At 36.5% G+C, this 20,796-nt stretch overlaps 1 protein-coding gene across 18 annotated transcripts in view; it reads right to left on the bottom strand.

The window, feature by feature from the left end:
- The window catches only part of INPP4A (inositol polyphosphate-4-phosphatase type I A), a 191,489-nt gene that overhangs the window by 24,109 nt on the left and 146,584 nt on the right, over window positions 1–20,796 (bottom strand). The gene's annotated exons all lie outside the window — the stretch shown is intronic.

Below are 20,796 nucleotides of genomic sequence, written 5' to 3'. Positions count from 1 at the left end.
GAGGGAGGGAGGGAGAGAGAGAGAGAGAGAGAGAGCTATGTTATTTTATGTCTAATTCTAACCAGTGAATTTTATAATTTTATAGCATACCTTCAACTAGAACAGAAATAGTGTGGATAAGGCAACATTAAAAACTTAGAAAGTGTTTATTATTCAGTGAAGGTTTTATGATTCTGCTTCCTTGCTGATTTTTTCAGTTTCATATTACAAACATTTTTTTTTAAAAAAAATCTCCTCTTTGCTGCTCTTTGCATCACACCCTTATGCAATTTCACATTTAAAAAAAAATCATATGGGGTTTAAAACATGACTATGCATTCTCTTCCTAATCTTCTCACTGCTATGTTTTTAAAATAAATACTGCCTACCATGACTTCAGCTTTGTAAATAATTAAGTTAAAAATATCCTGCCTTAGCACATAATGTTACTCTAATATTTTAGTAAGTATTTCATTATAAATTAAAATACTTATTGGGGGAAAATACTTTCAATCTTTATACACATTAGCATAAATGTGACATTGATTATATCAATCCATTATTTCAATGGTTCTCAGAAAGGGCAGTATCAGGAAATATTTGATGTATTTTCAGAAAATATTTGCTTCATAAAAAAAAAAAATCCATGACCTCAATCAATTTATTATTACAGCCAAAGGCCAACACATAAATTAAACATTCAAATAAAACAAAACTAAACAGAACCAACACAAGAGGACATAGCAATATATTACAATTAATGATATAATCAATGGGTGACCAAGGTCTGCCTAGTTTTACAGACAGTATAACAAAAAACAGCTAGCTTCAGAAAAACTGAGTCATACTGACTTGACAATAAAAATACATTGAGTAAAGTCTAAAGCTGGATAAAACACGTAATAAAATTAATTATAAAAGATTATTACAAAGATCTAAAATTTTTATTTATGTTTCTGGTGAATCCCCAATTCTGCTGCACAGAATCTAGCCACTTGTGCCGTGATCACTGCCTGCTCATCCTTAAGCAGCCATTGGAGATAAATACTTTCTGAATGACCAGGATACCTATCAATTATGGGGAGGATATGGTTTTTCTGAATAGCTCTATAGAAGGAACATTGAAGGAGTATGTGTCCAATGGTCTCCACCTCTCCTGAGCCACAGGAGCAGAGTCTTTTAGACAATGGTGTCTTTTTATATTTGCTGTACAGGACGGCCGATGGAAACGCATGGCACCGTGCATGACTCCAACTGACTAAGATAACTGGCAGGTGTAACCATGTATCTAATAGAGTCTGGAGCCAGAAACAGTGAAGCTATACCTAAATTCGCTTGCCTCTCGATGTCTTCTACCCCTTGACGCAAGGTTTGTTTTGCTTGGTTGTAGTCCAATTTGAGAATTGAGGCTGACGAGAAGCCTAGTTTGGCAAGGTTGGACTCGACTGCCTTGATCCAGGAAGAGAAGAATTTATCTTGAAGAATTAATGGAGCAAGACCTTGCGGAAAGCAATTAAGCCTTAGCCAGATGTTTAAGGAAGCTATACAGATTCTTGCTTCGACTTTTATCAATCCTGTCTCCAGGCGCAAAAGTGTATTTGGGACACAGCGCGGCATCTGGAGAATTGTTCTGATAAATTTGGATTGAACTCTTTCCAGTGGTGAAACATGAAGCTGAGGGTCCGAGCGAGGTCCCATAGAGAAACTGTGCTGTATACATGATATTGCTCTAGTTGGATGGGATTCTTTTCCTAATTACCCATCTGATACTGCAAACATATCAAACTCGCGACGTCATGTGACGTTGCACAGCGTATCGGGACAGTTTTGCCCCTGCTGGAAATAGGGTGGGTGTGGCTTCTGGATGACACATCCGGCCCGCGGGCCAGCAGTTTGACACCCCTGTGATACTGTATAAGAAATTCTTCTTAGAAATTGCCTTTATTAATCTGACGTCATCAACAGATTATGCCTATAGTTTTCACAGCTTCACAATAAGATAAGAATGTTATTAATAGCTATTTGCACATTAATACACTATTCGATAGATAATACATTATTCATTTTTCCACTTTGCTAGTGCTTAATAACATTTTAAAATTTAAAGTAGTAGCTAGAATTCTGAACAAACCATACATGTCCTGTTCTATATTAATAAATTAAAAGAGGCATCTCAGTTATTTCAAATAATAGTGGTATTTTACTATTTTAATTAGTAATTTAATATGAAATAACAAATACGAAAAACTGTTGTAAGGAAATACAATGAAGAGACAATATAAGACTATAATGTTGTAAAAATTATTCTGAAATGTCAAGCAAACACATGGAATAGAATACTGTACATTCTTACTCTGTGTTCTGAAACATTATATATTTATATATATTATATTTATATATGTTACATGTTATTCATATTCCAGTATGAACATACCCTGTACAACTTATAGAACATGACCAGCAATTAGGAAAGCAGATTTGTAGATGACCACAGCTTTAGAATAATACTAGTGTTTTTATAACAAACATATAAGTGTTATAAGTGAGTGAATCTTTAAATGTGTTTAAAATGGTTTAATCAGATTTCCCAGATAGATTTGTATGCAAAAGGTTAAATACCTCTGAGCAAACTCTATGTTTCAGTGAATATCTAATAACAAAAGTTGATATAGTTTCTACCGACCCAGTACAAAATTAGACATGACATATTTTTGCAAATTTAAGTATATAGTGTTTATGTGCATTTGTTTCTCTTTGGATTTTTCCTATTCTCCCTTGCAGTACTCTTATAGTTCAGCAATATTCTTAAGTTTCCTTGTATGCATTGTATTTGGAGATCTTCCCATCAATTTTCCAAACATTTCAAAGTCTGGGGATTCTAGATCAATATCTTGAAACTTTGATCAGGGATCCCTAAACTTTTGAATACAATGATCTGTATTTGCATGATACCTATATCTGAAACTGGTATACATACAGTAGTAATGTATTGGCCTAAAATACTTTCCCAAAGAGATGCCCTCTAGTTTTCTTAAATTTCAAGTCCCATAACACTTACCAAATGGATTCAATAGCATGTTTGGTAGGGGAATTATAGAAGTTTGTCTGCACATCTCAAGAAAGCCTCACTTAAAAGAATCAAATTACTTAAAGAAATGCTTAAATGGTAGTTTCTATACTCTAGAATGAGTCTTGAGTGAGATTAGAGTCACAACACTCACACACAAATCCAGCCCTGTGGACTACAAAAATGTTCCTCTTCCAAATGTGAGAAGAACCACACTCATATCCTGTACGTCTCCAAAAAGGGCAAATACCTAGAGATATTTGAAATACCTATAGGGCTTGCCATTTGCTTTCCAAGCTCACTTTAAGACAATAATTTTGATCTATAACATGCCTGAAGTTACTATAATTCAAAAGAATTACTTTTCCCATTATGAATTTGTTTGGACTTTATGGAGATCTGTAGTTACTTCAACCAAATTTTTAAATGTTTTCATGTTACTGTAATTTTTATGATGGATGGTCAATACATTCTGTGGACAAACCATCCAATGAACAAAACAGTTATTTCATCTTGGTATAGACCCTGCATATTTTGAGTTCTACATGGACCTCAAACACATGAGTTGCACGCAGAAGTGTTCTAAGGTAGGGAGAATAAAGAAAGGGAAAGCCATTCGTGACAGCAGCAGTAAATAGGAGATAGAAGAAAGAAAAATACATGGACTTCTGATTTTGTGGCCACAGCGCATGGCCGCGCAACAGCAGACCTCCGCTCCCCACAGCTAGTTTTGCCTTGCCAGGGGGACCCTAGATGGGTCTGAAGTCACCCCAAAGAGGTGACTGTGAAGGAGGAGTGCCCGTTGATCACAAAGCGACAGCAATTGCTTCATTTGATCCGGGGAAAGCCCTCCTAACCCAACAGGAGAAAGGCTAGCCGCATGCCAGCATCTAGCCCAAGCTACCTGCAACTGAAAAGTCCAAGAGCACTAACAAGAACAACAGTGAACAGCGTGCTTGGAATTTGTGAGAGTATTTGATCTTCTCTCCCTTATTTTGCAACTAAGTCCCTAAGAAAGATCCCCAAAGCAAAAAACCCCCGAAAGTGAGGGCAGGGGACTACATTCCCATTCCCCCATAGATGGAAGCAGCAAATTAACCTTTAAGGGAGAAAGAAACATATTGAAATTAATTTTAAAATACTACAATCTGATCAAACTTAGAAACTAAAACAAACTGCTAAGATTATATTCTAAAGGATTTTGATGAAATTATATATAAAAAAGAAAAATAACAAGAACTTCTTGCCTGAAAGAGCTGGAAAACAAATATTTGCTGACATCTAGTGGACAACTAGAATACAATACATTAAAGACAACGCCCAGAAACAAAGAAAAAAATCTGTTCCCATAAACTCTAATAACCTTTAAGAAAATAGTTGCCAGGGGACAAAGAAGAGATTGTATACTGGGCCAGCCATAAGATTGGAAAGTGTTTGAAGGAAAAGAAATATTCTGATTATGGTCTAAACGTACGCATTGTTTAAAAACTTTGATCTATGATTAAGTTTTGAGAGAGAAAGTTACAGGAAGTATTTAAGGTGGTTAAATATACTGAATTGCAATTCTGACTGGTTGACAATTACAATTGACTCCTGAAAGAAAGAATTGTTATAAAACATTGATTTTACTGAAACCTTGACAATTGGAAATTACAGTGGATTATAAAAATTATATATAAAGACAAGAACTATATAAAATTAGACTGTTTGGATTTTAAGATTTGGCCAGTTTGACAAGGCTAATTACAGAGACTATGACACTTATGATGGATTAGTCAAAAGGGGAGATAACATGGATATGACATATTCATTAAAAAAATGATTGAAAGCCTGAGAAGCCGGAAAAGAGATTTCATAGCTCTTTGACTTTGCTAATCTCATTCTTGATGTCTGGAAGAGACTTTCATAGTTTACTGAAGACATCTTGTGGAGAAATTTAAAATTGCAACTATTTCTTGTTGAAATGGAGAAACCATATTTACAACTCAACTGTAAATTCATACTGGAAAAAAATTATGAAGCTACTGAGGAAATATATTCCCAAATAAGAGAGAGAACTGCAGAAATAATAAACAGAAATTCTACTGTGAACTTACAAACTGACCTTCAGACTCTATCTGATCATTCTACAGACCAAAAAGCAATAGAAGAGGAATTAATTTACATACAACCTATGGAGACTTTGGATGACCAGAAAATGATTGTAACTAAACTATCTACAATTGCAGAACTAACAGAAATGGACTTGAAATTACAACTGTTGGACAATTATGACAACTTTGATAATCATCTATTAATTATAAAATTGGACATGATTGAGTGTTTTATCCAGCAGACAGGAGCCAGGCATCAAAAACAGAGGATGGGAGGTCTTTTACTGATCCAAATGACATTACAAGCAATAACGGAAAATCTATTTGCTGAAATAGAGGCTTTGTTATGGAAGCCTGCTTGGCATAAAAAAAGCCAGAATAAGACTAAAAAGAAAAATTTTAAATTATATGTAATAGATTAAAAAGGTTTTGAGAATTATGGATTGATTTAAGGATTAAAATTTAGAGTTGAAAACTTGTGATTATTAGAATATATATGCTAAATAGAGTAAGAATGTACTTTTTTGGAATAATATATTTGTATGAAAATTATTTTGTAATGGAATGAGAATAAGAATATGAAAGAGGTTTTTACAAATTCGGATTGCTTTAATAACTAATTAATAACTAAGTAGTTCACATAAAGTAGAAATAGTCTTATTGTATATAATATTAATGTTTTAATTTTGAGAGAGGAACTGCTCGGGCATTTCCCCTGGACCACATCAAGAGGGAGGAGAAGAAGGTGAGGTATGTAGGAAGGTTAAGGTAAAGGAGGAGAGGGGGTGAGTGAAGAAAAAGAGGGAAAGAAGTAAGTTGGTTTGAGGTGGGATGCAGTTTGGGGGGAAATGGGTTGGCAAGACCGAATGTGGCGTGAATCAATTTGTTTTATTTTTTATCTGAAGTATTTGTAAGATTGTTATGTATTGTAAAGTTGAAAATAAAATTTTTTATAAAAAAAATAACTAATTGAGTGTGTTAAGTTAGTAAGACGATGTTTTGTGTAATAATAGGTATGTTCTTTTTTTTTAGACATGAATGAGAATTTGAATGAGATTTAAATGCTATTTGAAGAAATAAGAGAGTTTTGTGATAAAATCAATGATTTATGAGATATATCTGGATTAGTATTTTAGAAGGGATACCCGAAGTGATAATACATTTATTTAAGATTAAATTGGACTATGGTAACTGTAAATTAATAAGGTTCAAAACAGGATTAGGATTTATAGATATGTAATGTAGAAATGGATTATGTTAAATAGGTTATATTATTAGAGGGATATAGAGAGGAAACATTTAATGTATTTACTTGAGCTATTATATGATTTTGTTTTTGGATGATTGATCACCTAACCACCAAAGTGTATCTTGAGCATTCTGTTGTAAAAGTTAAAAAACCAATAAAACTTGTTATTAAAAAAAAAATGATGGAAAGCCACGCTTAATATCTACTCTTGAAGGATTCATCCAGAAAAATCAATAATCTCTAGAAGCAACATTTCAAGACAAAACAAATACTTTCCAGGAAGAAATTTATGCAAGGCTACAACAGATACAAATCACAATAGCTCTAAATCATGAGGAGATTAAGCATAACTTTGATAACATAAAGGAATATACTAATTTAAATCTAGAATCAAAAAACATTCAAAGAATGATGGTAAAGAATGAACAAACAAATCAGATAACAGAATGTGAACTAGAAAAAAATGACTTAATTGGCGAAGTCACAAATGAAGGGAACTATAACTTAATAGAAACAAGAAAAACTTCACAAGATTTGGATACAACAATAAATATGGAAAAGATACTTTATGCATTAAAACGTCAAAATAAACCTGAGAAGAAAGAAGACTTAACAAAATGAACACTGCTAGGAAAATCACTGTTTGGGAGTCAAAAAGCATATATCTTACGTATTATGTATCCTCTACACCAGTGGTTCTCAACCTTTTTAATGCCGTGACCCCAACCAGTCGTAAGTCAAGGACTGCCCAACCGGTCGTAAGTCGAGGACTACCCAACTGGTCGTAAGTCGAGGACTTTCCCTGCCCGGGAGCGCCGCGCATGAGTGGTGCCACCCCCTGCGCTGGCTGAGGCATAGCTGGCAAGGGGCAGCGACGGCGCAGGGCGACCACCAGCTGGGCCACCAGCTGCCCCAGCCCAAGGGAGGTAATGCACCCGCCGAGCCCCATGCGCGCCAACAACTCTCCCTGCGCCTGCCGGCCTCCCACCTCCAGCCCTCTTTTACTTACATTTTTAGTAGTTGCTCAGCAGGAAGGGGTGGAAGCTTCCAGACAGCTCGCCTTTGCTGCAGACAACTTGCAGCACCGTTTGCAGACTGGGGCTTTTGGCGGGCTCAGCAGGGCAGAGACGGCCTGGACAATTCCTATTGGCTTTTGAAAGCCAACAGAATTAGACTCTATTCAAGAGAGTCTATTCTATTGGCTTTCAAAAGTCAATAGAATAAAAGGGAGTAGCACAGCTAAGGAAAAGGGAGAAAAAAATGGCGGACTGCGTTGTTTGGCGACCCCCGTGAAATGGTCGTTTGACCCCAAATGGGGTCACAACCCACAGGTTGAGAACCGCTGCTCTACACCTAACAACAACTACAACTGTTTTGACAAGTCAAAAATATTAATTTGGAAAACAATTTGGCAAAGGAAGAAAATTAGAGACGGGCTTAAAAGACTTGACTCGCCCTACCAGATGGAATATTATACGAGCAAACACTTGTTTGAATATGGTTAAATAAACAAATAACTTTGGCTATAAAGGGGCTTTAGAATAAGTGGGATAAGAGATATAAGTAATATGGTATTTTTTGATAAGACACAAAATGTAAAAATATTGGGATGATGAAAGTGAAGGAAAAGTTTGAACTTTAAAGACAAATTAAGTTTGAAAAGATTTAGGAATGACTGAAATATTTTGGGGAAATTAGGCTTAATAAGAATTTTGAAAAAAGGATATATAGTGATTTAATTAATTTTTACAAATAGAAGTGAAATATAAATAGAAAAGATGTTATAAGTAGATGTTATGATAGATAAGTAGTACAGTATTTCTATAATATATGAAATATGAAATTACTGGGATGATATATTTAAGTGGAAAATTTGGATATTTAGATGTTAATTATTGAGAAAATTATGCTTGATAAGAATTGTTTGAATATTATGGAGAAATTGAGTTTAAACAAGATTTATGAAAATAAGATACATGCTGAATTAATAAGATGACTTTTACGAACATAAGTTGATAAGAAAAAAATGCTATATATGGACGCTATTATTGTTGGTATAAATATAGAAGAAAATGTTTTTATTTAATCACTTATATATGGATAATATTAAATGTCAAAAATTATATTTCTTTAATGCTGAAGAAGGAGAATACTATTGGGAGAAGAGAGGATCAAGAAAATATATTATCAATTGATATACTAATTATGGAAATATAAAATTAATTATTGACTGTTAATTAACGATTATTGATTGTAAAAAAAATCATGAACCAAGACAACACACTGTATACCAGGCACTAAGGTTGTTATTGTAAAAAATTAATAAAACTTTTACAAAAAAAGAAAGAAAAGCACAGAAATATGATAGGAAAGAGTGGACAAGTAGATCATTCACAGTGTGAAGAAGGGTTATATGACAAGGCATTGGGAGATGGGAAAGGGCAGTTGGGGTCGTTGGGTTTGTAATGCAGAGTGATGATTGTGCTGTGTAGATAGCCATGGGAGACAAGTGAAAAGAAGGTGGAAGAAGATGAGAGGTCAGGGGAAACATAGTAAGTTGGAGTCATCTAAAGCAGAAGTCTCCAACCTTTCTGGGCCCATGGCCTAGAGGACAGCAGCTCCCAACTGGTGCGCTTACACCTGCAGTAGCGGCCCGATTCGCATCCACGAACATGTGCAAATGGGCTGCAGATGCTAACATGAGTGGGGGGAATGTTTCGGCCAGCCATTTCTGCAGCTTGCTGGCCAAGAGCCCGTGACCCAGTCCCAGACCACAGCCCATAAGATCTAAAGCATGGTGGGGTTACTGGTGGCACACAGCTAAATGGAGATAGGAAAAGGAAAGAGTGATAAGATCACTGGAGGGACAGATGTCTAGACCATATGGAAAGGGAAGGGAGAGAGAAAGTGCACCAGCCTTGCCCTACTTGCAGTTTAAAACTCCTCTAGAGTCTAGAGCAGTGGTTCTCAACCTTTTTATACGGCGACCCCGGTCATAAGGACGCGGCGCGCATGCGCGGTGGCGCCCCCTGAAGGAAAAAATGGCGGATCGCGTTGTTTGGCGACTCCCGTAAAATGGTCGTTCGACCCCAAATGGGGTCGCGACCCAAAGGTTGAGAACCGCTGGTCTAGAGTTCTCTCAGCTCAAACCCTGAATCACCAAGAGGGTCCAGGTTTTTGTTTTGACATACTGCAAAGCTTTCCTCCCAGAATGGTCTAGCTCAATTTCCAAGCCACAATGTGTTTGTTCTATGCACTGAAGAAAAATATTATTCCTTTCATGCACGGTTTATATTTCTATGTATATTTTAATGTCTTTTATGTCTTTTATTTCTTTTATGTTGCTCTGGTCAACTTGCTGAAAAGGCATAGCAATACATACATACATACATACATACATACATGTTGTACAGCATGAATACCTCTGGTCTCTGAAACATATTACAGCACTAAAGGTCTTCAACTTAACCAAGTACTTATTAGTTGGCTTGAAACAAGCCATGTTCCCGCGTCAGTATCTTATTTCTATCCGCAATAGAGGGAATAAAATACCAGCCTACCTTTTAGATTCTTTGCCCATAGAAAATATGCCATATAATATTATAATCATATGAAAGTATCCTAAAACAAGGCTTTTCAACTGGTGGTATGCGTACCACTGGTGGTACGTCGGCACCTGGCAGGTGGTATGTGTAGGATGAGTTGTAAAAAAAAAAAGGTGTAAACAAAGTATAAAAGTGTAGCATGGGGATGTGCTGAAGCAGCGGCAATGCTGCATAGCCCTGTGGGAGAACCAGCTGGAGCCGCGATGTTGCCGGGGGTCTGTTGAGCGCCCAGGATCCGCACTGGCTCCAGCTGACTGGCGCTTCTGGAAGCAGCATGCAGCCTGGGATGCCTGCAGGGTGTTTATATTTGGTCCGGAGCTGCCCTGGAGACAGCGAGGGACCAGCCTATCCCAGCCCGCAATCAATGGAAAAACCTGAATCCAGCAGACCAGAAGGCAGCCCAGCCACCACATCCCTCCGTTTCCTTCTTAGCCCCTGGGCACAGAAACAGTTGCTGCTCCTCACCATAGCTGGGGCGGGACTTGCAAGTACCTCCATCTGCTTTGTCCTGCAAAGGAGTGCTTACCCGACGCTCCCCCCCACTGCCATACCGGCAGCCCCAACTAAAGACTGCACGCTCCAGCCTCACCCTGCCAAGGAAGGGGGTGGCAGCCGAGGCTGCATCAGATCTGCAGCTTGTCAGGGGCACTCAAAGGTTGCCCAACTTTACTCTGGAATTTCGGGGTTGGAAAGCGGAGACACAGCGCTGCATTTATAGGTATGGCAGCACCTGCTGGAAACCCTCTTGCTCCCCCCCACAGCTACCTGCTTCAGAGCCCACCAGCATGGTGGTGGGCGGGAGTGCCGGGGGAACACCGCTTTACAGGACGAAGTGGGCAGACATATTGAAAAATCCCACTTCAGCTGTGGCGAGGAGCAGTGACTGCATCTGGGCCCAGAGGATGAGGAGAAGCAACTGGAGGGACGTGGTGTTGGACTGCCTTCTGGCCCGCTGGATTCAGGTCTTTCCTTTGATTGGGGGCATATGGCCTGACCCTCGCCTAAATGCAAATCCCTCTATAAGCAGGTGTTGGGAGGTTGAAGGCCTCTATCTTTGTGGCCATGCAGTTCTAAAATCGATGGGCTGCTGCTGGGGAGGAGAATCAAAATAGAGCAAAACAAGTGTAGTCCATCATGGTTTATTGATTGCCAAGTTTTCCTCAGGTTTTACTATCCCTTCCTGGGCTATTAAAATCACATTGTCAAGGTCTGTACCAAACATTTGGCTGCAAACTAGTCAAAAAGATTTTAGCCTAATCCCCTGTGCAATTCCAGGCCACATTCTGGAAGTAAGAGGGTGTAGTAACAGGGGAGAGCTGCAAAATTGATTTGTTATTTATTCTTGCCTTTAGAAGCAATAACTACCTTCTTTGACAACTTTGCTAGCAACCTGCAGGCTGTGAACTTTCCTTTCCCCCCTTGGGGAAAGAATTCAGAAGTGCTAGATTTATTTTTCCTGCTAATTACAGTATACCTTGTGGGGTTTTTTTACCGTCCCCATCTTTGTGAAAAAAAGATGTGTCTGAAAATTAAAGGATGTATAGATTTAGTTGTGAGACAGAAAAAGGAAGTAAACAGAAGATCGCAAAGAATGAGCAAAGGATCTAAACAATTGAAGATAAATGAACAGAAACTGATCAAAAGATGGAAGAAATAAAAGATGAAAACCAAAGACTGATGCAGACAAATAGAGAACTAGAGGATTCAGTAGCGGTTCTAGAAATGGAAAAGGCTTCCTATTTCTTAAGATTCCAGAATATAATGGAAGACAAGGAGGAGGACCTTGCTGACCTGATGATAGAACTGCTGGCTGGGGCACTGGAAGTGGGGAAACAGGAAATGGAAGGTGAAATAGATCAAATATTTAGAGTTAACTCAAGCTATGCAAGAAGAAACAAAGTCCCCAGAGAGATCCATGTCAGATTTGTTAAAAGAACAATAAGAGATGAAATATTGAGAAGAGTGAGAGATGATCCATTGCAATATAAGGAAAAAGAAATTGTGGTGCTGAAGCAGATACCCAGGAGGATAAGGGATTCACGAAGAGAATATCAATTTATGATCAAAAAAATAATTAAGAAAGGAGTGACCTTTAGATGGCTGATGCCGGAAGGGATACTAATCAATTGGGATACAAAAAGATGCAGATTGGATTCTATTTTCAAAGCAAGTGACTTTTTTGACAGATACAGAGCTTTTCTCGAAGAAGGAAACTCAGAACTTCAACCAGAAGGGGAATTTAGAAAACAGGAAGAGACAGCATTAGAAGGAGCGGCCAAACAAAGAGAAGTGAAAGAAACAGAAACCATTAACCAAGAAGAAGGGGCTAAAGGGAAAGAACAGAGACAAACTAGAACTAGGAGAATAAATCCTAAATATAATTGAAGAAATTGGAAAAGGACAATGGGATACTCTCAATAAATATAAACAGAATAAATTCCCCCGTAAAGAGGAAAAAACTCTTTATATGGTTACAAAAATTAAAAATGGATATAGTTTGCCTACAAGAAACATATATTAAAAGACAATATTATAAATCTCTGGAAGCTTTATTTCTCATTAGCACAACAAAAGAAAAGAGCTTTATATCAAAGAAACAATGAATCCTAAACAAATATATTCGGACGAAGAAGGAAGAATACTAATGGTAGAAATAACCATAAGTCAAAAACAGACATTGATGGTAGTAATTTATGCACCAAATAACAAAGAAGAAGAATTCTACCAAAGATTACACAAGAAAATACCGGAAATGTACCAAAATATTTGTTTAGTAGATTTTAATGCAATTGTAGATGGAAAGTTAGATTATAGGAGTAATAAAATAGGGAAAAAAGGAAGGAACATTTTGCCTAAGGCTTTTTTCAGAATGGCAGAAGAAATTTGTATATAGGATATATGGAGAGAAATAAATCCTAAGAAATCCCAATATACATTTTATTCAAACAGCCACAAATCATGGTCTAGAATTGACATGATATGGATATCCCCTGAATTAAGAAGGGATATACAAGAAATCAAGATAGAAACTAACATATGGGCGGATCATTATCTGATAAAGATGACCTGGAGACGAACAAAGAAAAAAGCAAGATGGACTTTAAACCAATTCTTATTGAAAGAGAAAGAATTTATACAAAAAGCCATAAAGGAAATGGAATTTTTCTTCAAAGAAAATAAAAAAGAAGATACATCACTCCAAAATGCTAAAGCATATTTTAGAGGAGTAACCATAACCTATATGGTGAAAAAGATGAAAGACAAAAAACAACAACAAATTAAGCTTAAAGAAGAATTTACAAAACTAGAACTATAAAGAGACCCACAAAAGAAAACTCTTAAAAAACAAATTAAGATAATAAAACACAAATTAAATCTAATAGAAGCTGAAGAAATAGCTCAACAAATCAAAAGAGCAAAACAAAACTTTTTTGAAAATGCCAATAAGCCAGGGAGATGGTTGGCTTATAAACTGAAAAAAAAAGAGAGAAGAAATTGATAAACAAACTGCAAGATGTGAGAAGCGATCTACCGTATATTCCAGCGTATAGGGCGACCTGGCGTATAAGACGACCCCCAAGTTCGACGCCGGGTCGCAAGACGATCGATGCTGAGTTGCAGGACGATCGACGCCGAGTCACATGCCTAGAAAGTCATCTTATACGCCAGAAACTACCGGTATTTCCAGCGTATAAGACGATCGACGCCGAGTCACATGCTTAGAAAGTCGTCTTATATGCCAGAAACTACCTTATTTCCGGCGTATAAGACGACTCGGCGTATAAGATGACCCCCGAGTTCGGAGGCTGTTTCAACACTCTCAAAAGTCGTCTTATACGCCGGAATATACGGTACAATGTCAAAATGATGCAATAAAAAATAGTTAAAGAATTTTATGAAACACTTTATAATACAGAAGAAATTCCTCAGGAAAAAATAAGGCAATATTTAGAAAATGCTAAGTTACCAAAAGTCTCAGAGAATTTCAAAAATATACTAAATGGGAAAATAACAGTGATAGAGTAGACAGAAGCTATAAAAAGACAAAATAATAATAATAAAACACCAGGCCCAGATGGGCTACCGGCAGAATTTTACAAATCTTTACAAGATACATTAATTTTACCAATGCAAGAAGTGTGTAATAAGGTATTACTGAAAGCCAAATTACCAAATACATGGATAGATGCCAATATTATGCTAATACACAAAGAAGACAGAGACTTGATCCTGATAAAGACAGACCAATATCTCTACTAAATGTGGATTATAAAATCTTTGCTTCAATAATAGCAGAAAGATTAAAGAGATTCTTGATTGAATTTATATACTCAGACCAAAATGGATTTTTACCAAAGAGACAAATGAAGAACAATTTAAGAATAATTCTAGATCTGGTATTATATTGGAGAATCTGTTAGAGACAATTCCTAAATTATTAGCAAAAATTGAAGAATTTGGAGAGGTAGCAGGACTGAAAATTAATAGAAAAAAGATTAAAGTTATAGTTAAAAACCTCACAGATAAAAAAAAACCCAACTATCAATAAAGACAGACCTTCAAGTAGTTAAGAAAGTTAACTACTTGGGGATATATTTAACAGCAAGATGTGCAACAGTAAAAGAAGATAATTATGTAAAATTATTAAAACAAATAAAACCAGATTTGGAAAAATTGAAAAATCTACAATTATCAATCCTAGGAAGAATAGCGACAGTGAAAATGAATATTTTACCAAAAGTATTCTTTTTATTTCAAACAATATCGATAAAAATTGCCCCCAAAAATTTCAATGAATTAAATTCATCAATATTGAAATTTGTCTAGCAAGGGAAAAAAGCTAGAATCAGACTGAAAATGTTACAAGAAGCAAGTTATCTTTGGCCTACCAGACTGGGTCTTGTACTATCAAGCAAATGACCTGCGAAAAGGTAAAATCAAGAACTTACATGAAAATACCAGGATGGATTTCAACAATGGAGGCATTTGTATACCCAAACTGAATCAATTATGAGAAACTTGTGACTTATAAAGATATTTTGAAAACTGATGGGAAACTACAAACTAAACAAGAATTGGAAGAACAGGGCATTGAGCTATCATGGTGGCCACACCTGCAAATGAGGTATGAGAAAGATGCAAAAATATCTGGTTTTTATAAAGACCAGACAACATTAGACCAGATACTATTGTCATCAGATGACAAATTGATTAAGAAACTATACAACTTTCTGTTAAATATAAAGATGGAAGATGAACAAGTTAAAGAAACAATGACAACTTGGGCAAAAAACTTTGGGCACATTGTAGAGCTAGAAAAATGGCAAAACCTATGGAAAAGAAACTACAAAATAACGAGGGCAGCTACCTATAAAGAAAATTTATATAAAATGTTCTATAGATGGCATTTACCACCTGCAAGATTAGCAAAAATGTTTTAAAATGTGCCTAGCAATTGTTGGAAATGCAGACAAAATCCAGGCATGTATTATCATCTTTGGTGGACATGCCCTAAAGCAAAGAACTATTGGTCAAAAATACATAGGTGGCTAAAAAGGATGATAGGAATGCAGAATTATTTCTTTTAGGCATAATTTCAGAAAATTATGATAAGAAATGTGTATACTTAGCTTCCGGTGGATCTGCGCGCGCGATGGCGGCTACTTTGTAGCCGTCCTCCTGGGAAAGCGTTAGAACCGCTATGAACAGCAGACATCAGCTGTTCTGCGGTTCAAAACCTCCTTCCCGGGCAAAGGGGGGAGGAGGTATCATCTGAATAGTGGTAGAGCCTCTTATGCACCCCCAAGGTTTTCTTTTGGGGGGTGAAAAGAGTGTTCCCATGGAGTTCAGATTGTCTCCACTTCCCAGCTGTTTTTGTCTCTAGGGACAAAACAAGCCGCTGCAACCACCTCCGCGATTAAAGTGATCTGGTGAGTTTTTTTAAAAGCGGACAGAGCTGAGTAGAGGATTTTGTTTTTTCCGATCTTATTTGGATTTTAAATTTAAAGATTTACTTTTATTCCCTCTTTTTGTTTTTTTCTTTTGTTGAAAGGGAAAGTAAAATGGCGATCGGTAGATTTTTTGGTGTTTTTTTTTTTAATGACTGGAACGGAATGGAACGGATTTGATTATTTATAATGATTTTTTGATGTTGGGTTTGGATTTTAGGAGGATTATTTTCCCTTTCTGTTTAACTTTTTTTTTATTTTTTGAAGGATTTTTTTTGTTTTTTGTACTTTTAAAAAAAATAACAGAACGGATTTTTTCTATTTAATTATTTTTTTTTCTCTTTCCTTTTCCTTCTTTTTCTTAACTTTTTTCTTTTTATTATAATGATCTCCTTTTGAAGGAGTTTTTGATTTTTTGGAGTTAATCTCCCTTTTTTTTGCTTAACTTTTCTTTCCCTCCTTTTTTTGGGTAATTTTAAAGAAGGAGTAAAGATTTTCTAAGATGGCTCCAAAGCGTCCAGTAATTCCCACAGCTCCTAAGGTGGTTTCTTCTTCGGTGATATCATCAGTGCAACCATCTAAATCAATAGCTTCACCCTCTCCTTTGGCACAGTTATTAACGGTAAAGGATTTGCAAGACATAATGGGAAATGCTATATCTCAAATCAGGGGAGAAGTGAAAGAGATTTTAGCGGAAAATAATAGGATTCTGAGGCAAGATATAGTTTTGGCTTTAAAAGGACTTGCCTCTGTTCTTGAAAAGTTGAATTTTCATGTAGGAGAGGTTGCAGACAAAGTGGAGCTGTTGGAGGGAAAATTTGAAGGCATGGAAAAAGGGATGGAAAATTCTCAAGATGAGATTCTTATGCTTCAATATAGAGAAATGGAATATGCTTTAAGAATTAGAGGCTTGAGAGAGTCTCTGCAAGGAGATCTGAGAGAGATGGTTGCAAATGACTTTGCTGTGATTCTGGACAGAGAAAAAGAGGAAATATTTAGTGAAATTGAAAAAACATTTAGAGTTAACTCTGTGGTGGCAAAGCAAAGAAATCTGCCAAGAGATGTGGTAATTTATTTTGGGAAAAGATCCCTGCACAATGAAATTATACAAGCTTTTTACAATAAGAGGTTTCAGATTGCTTCACAAGACGTTATAATTTTAAAGGAGATCCCATCTAAAATTTTAAGAAGAAGAAAGGAGTTTGCTTTTTTAGCAGATGAACTTAAAAAGAGGTGAATGTTGTTCAGATGGGATGTCCCGACTGGAATGGTGGTGAATTATCTGGGGACACGTTATAGACTTAATACTGTTTTCAAAGCAAAAGAGTTTTACACTTCTTCTCTTCCGAAGCTCATCGCCACCTATCATGTCTAAAGCTTCGGAAGAGAAGAAGGCAGAATTGCAGTCTGAAGAGCCTATATTGATGAAAATTAGGAAATTTCAGACTGAGGAGCCTCAACAAGTTGAGATGAAGGAGCAGAGAATAACCCGTGTAACACATAAACGCAAAGAAAAGGAGCAACAGAAGAAGGAGGTTAAGGAAGCCTCACAAGTATTTGTTTCTGAGTCTGTGGGACAAGCAAGATCTATAAACTTTTTGGAGCCTTTAAGGGCAGATTTCCAAGCACTTCTCTCGAGGTTTTTGGATAAGAGAGATTGATAAAGAATGTATAGATGTTTTCAGGTTATTGATAGATTACAGTTCACTGTGGATGGAATTGGTTATTGGTAAAGAGGAGAGAAGATTATGGAGATCGAATGAAAATTTTAGATAAGAAGTTTAAGTTTAGTAATTTAAGGAGTATTCAAAAGAGTATCTTGTTTTAATGGTATAACTAACGTTTATATGTTTATTTTTGTGTTTGATGATAAAGAAAGAGGGAGAGATTAGATTTTATATAATATAAGTACGATATTATGGAGATTGAATGAAAATTTTAGATAGGTAGTGCATGTTTAGATATCTAAGGAGCATTTAAAGGAATATTTTGCTTTAAATATGTATAAGGGAATTTCAATGTTATAAGTAATGTTTATATGTGTGTTTTTGAGGGTGTTTATAAAGAATGATGGATAAATTTTAAATAATATAAGTATGACATTAGAAAATGTTTAGAGTATTTTATAAAGCGTCTAATAAAAATCATAATTTTTTTTGCTTTTTATATATTGGTCTTAAAGTATTTTATAATTTGTTTAATTATTGTAATTAATTGTTTATGGTTTACAAGTGTTTAAAAATTTTTTCTTTTAAGTTTTAACTAAGCCTGTATTCAGCTCTGGGAAGGTTGGGGGAGGGTTGGGGTGGGTTGGGAGGGTTTCGGGAGGGGAATCTTTTTTTTTTTGTAAAATTTTAAAAATTTTCAATAAAAAAAAAAAGAAATGTGTATACTTAGTATTACATCTATTAACATTATATTTGCTCAATACTGGAAAAATGAAGAAATACCATCTGAAGAAGACATACCGTAAATGCCGGCGTATAAGGCGACTTCCGCAAGAGTTAAAATCGGCGCCAAAGACGGGGGTCGTCTTATACGCCGAGTCGTCTTATACACCGGAAATACTGGTAGTTTCCGGCGTATAAGATGATGTTCTAGGAATGCGACTCGGCGACAAAGACGAGGGTCGTCTTATACGCCGGGTCGCCTTGTACATCGGCATATACGGTAATTAAGAAAATTTTGGACTGTGCAGAAATGGATAGGCTCATATTGAAAATGAACGGGAAGCAAGATTCAGAATAATTTCAAACATGGGAACATTTTTGTAAATGGTTAGGAAAAATGGAATAAAGGGTAGGAATGGAAATTTTATTACTATTAATGTTAAACACATAAACCCAGACATGTTGCTTATTATATACTAAAGACTGTTACTGTAAAAAATTAATAAAATATACATAAAAAAAGGAAAGGAAAGTGCATGGACTTATGCACTTCCAGTTGTTGACAGGTGTGCCACTAATATTCTGACTTGACACCTACATGCTCTCAGGGCTTCATTCTCCTTAGGACGGTTTTGTGGATTAACTAAATTTTTCTGGGTTCTGATTTTAAGGTGAGTATCCTGAGCTATGGAGGCCTTTGATCTTCTTCTTAAATACATAGTAATAAAATAATGAGAACTAAAGGCTCAAAGGGAAGGCAGATTAGAAAGAACGAGACCTTTTGGGGTCTTCAATTCCCTTCCTGTTAAGAGTTCCTTAATAAAGTTTGCTCTTCCTTCCTAACATCAATAAAGGTGGTTTTTCCAGAAAATATGTGAAGAGCTGTAATTAGTGATTTAACTATGTTTTCTTTTTGCTGTGTTTTAATTTATATATAATGTATGTTTAACCGAGAAGGACTTGGAAAGGTAGAAGCTGCCAATATGGAGGCTGCACCTTGCCCTCCAGATCTCTGTCTCCCCTGAAGATCTCTGGAGAGGAGGAGAAGGTAGCAGGGGAGCTGCATGAGGGAAGGCTGCCCCAACAAGCTACCATCCTTACCATGCACAATTGGAAATAGGAATTCCCTTTTGAGAAGGGACAGCCTCCCTTGTGCAGGACCCCGGAGCGCTGCTCCCCTGCCTGCTCCTCTTGCTCTCCAGAGATCTGTCAAGACAGAAGTTGGACTTGGAGGAAACTGCTTCCTGCAAACTTTCTCCTCTACGCTTTCATATGCAGCAATGTCATCCTCCACCTCCTCCTTTGCTTTAGGGGCACCGGACAGGGAAACACCAATGATGTCTGGGATTGGGAGAAGAACATCTCCTTTACTGTGCTATGTGTGCGCGCACACACACAAATACAAACACACACACACTCTTCTCTCCAAGCTTGGAGACTTGTATCCACATCTGAACTAGCAAACTGCCAATCATGCCTGGGCTTAGGGAGAAGGCCCTCTCCTTCCTTTGTGGATAAAAGTCCCCAAACTTGGAATGCGGTGTGTGCGTGTGGGCGCGCATGCACTTGGCTGCTAGCAATCTGGGGAGGTGAGGAGTTTGTGGGACAACAAGTTGTCCCCACATCGAGTTAGTTGGTGCGACTTGTTCTGTTCTGATCCAGCTGTCTCAAGTCAGTTGTGTCCAGTGAGTGGCATCAAACAGGCCATGCCCACCTGCTAGGCGACTGTGGTACTCAAATATTGCCATATCCTAAAAGTGGTACAATCTCTGAAAAGGTTGAAAAGCCCTGTCCTAAAATATCAACCAATTTGAAATTATCAGTTGATTTCTTAATTAGGAGGTAAGCTTACTTCTGAAAACATCACTGGGCAATCCAATTGTTTTTCTATCTTCTGATATATGCAGGGCCGTCAGACATTTTTATAAATACTAAAACTAGAATCTGGAGTTCTTTATTTTTTAAATTTAAAGAATATAAAAAAAATTAAATAAGGATGGAATGGAACTTGGTAGATGAAAAGATAAATGTCTACAAGCATTTTGTTGCCTATTATGTATTTCTGAAAAAATAATCTAACTTCTACTCCCAAAGATGCTTTTTCCAAAAGGCAATTGGATTTTCTATTTTTCCCTTTGAAAACATTTCACTTCTCATACAAGAAGTTTCTTCAGTTCTGAACTTCTGAACTGAAGAAGCTTTTTGAATGAGAAGTGAAACATTTTTAAAGAAAAAAAAACAAGAAAATCCAGTTGCCTTTTGGAAAAAGCACCTTTAGAACAACTATGACCTGGAAGATTGAGAATCTCCATAGACAATCTAACTTCTACTATAGCTTTTTCGAGAATGCTTACAAGCACTCCCTATTTAACCCATTAATCTTTTTAGAAAATGCTCTGAAAATTCAAAATGGAAATACAGCAAAAAGACCATGGTTCTCTTATTTCTGACATATTGTTAAATGA

The sequence above is a fragment of the Crotalus tigris genome, unplaced genomic scaffold (assembly GCF_016545835.1).
Source record: "Crotalus tigris isolate CLP2741 ecotype Arizona unplaced genomic scaffold, ASM1654583v1 scf7180000017753.6788120, whole genome shotgun sequence".
Classification (NCBI taxonomy): Eukaryota; Metazoa; Chordata; class Lepidosauria; order Squamata; family Viperidae; genus Crotalus; species Crotalus tigris.
The sequence above is the reverse complement of the archived record's forward strand: the minus strand, read 5'-3'. Positions and strand labels throughout refer to the sequence as shown.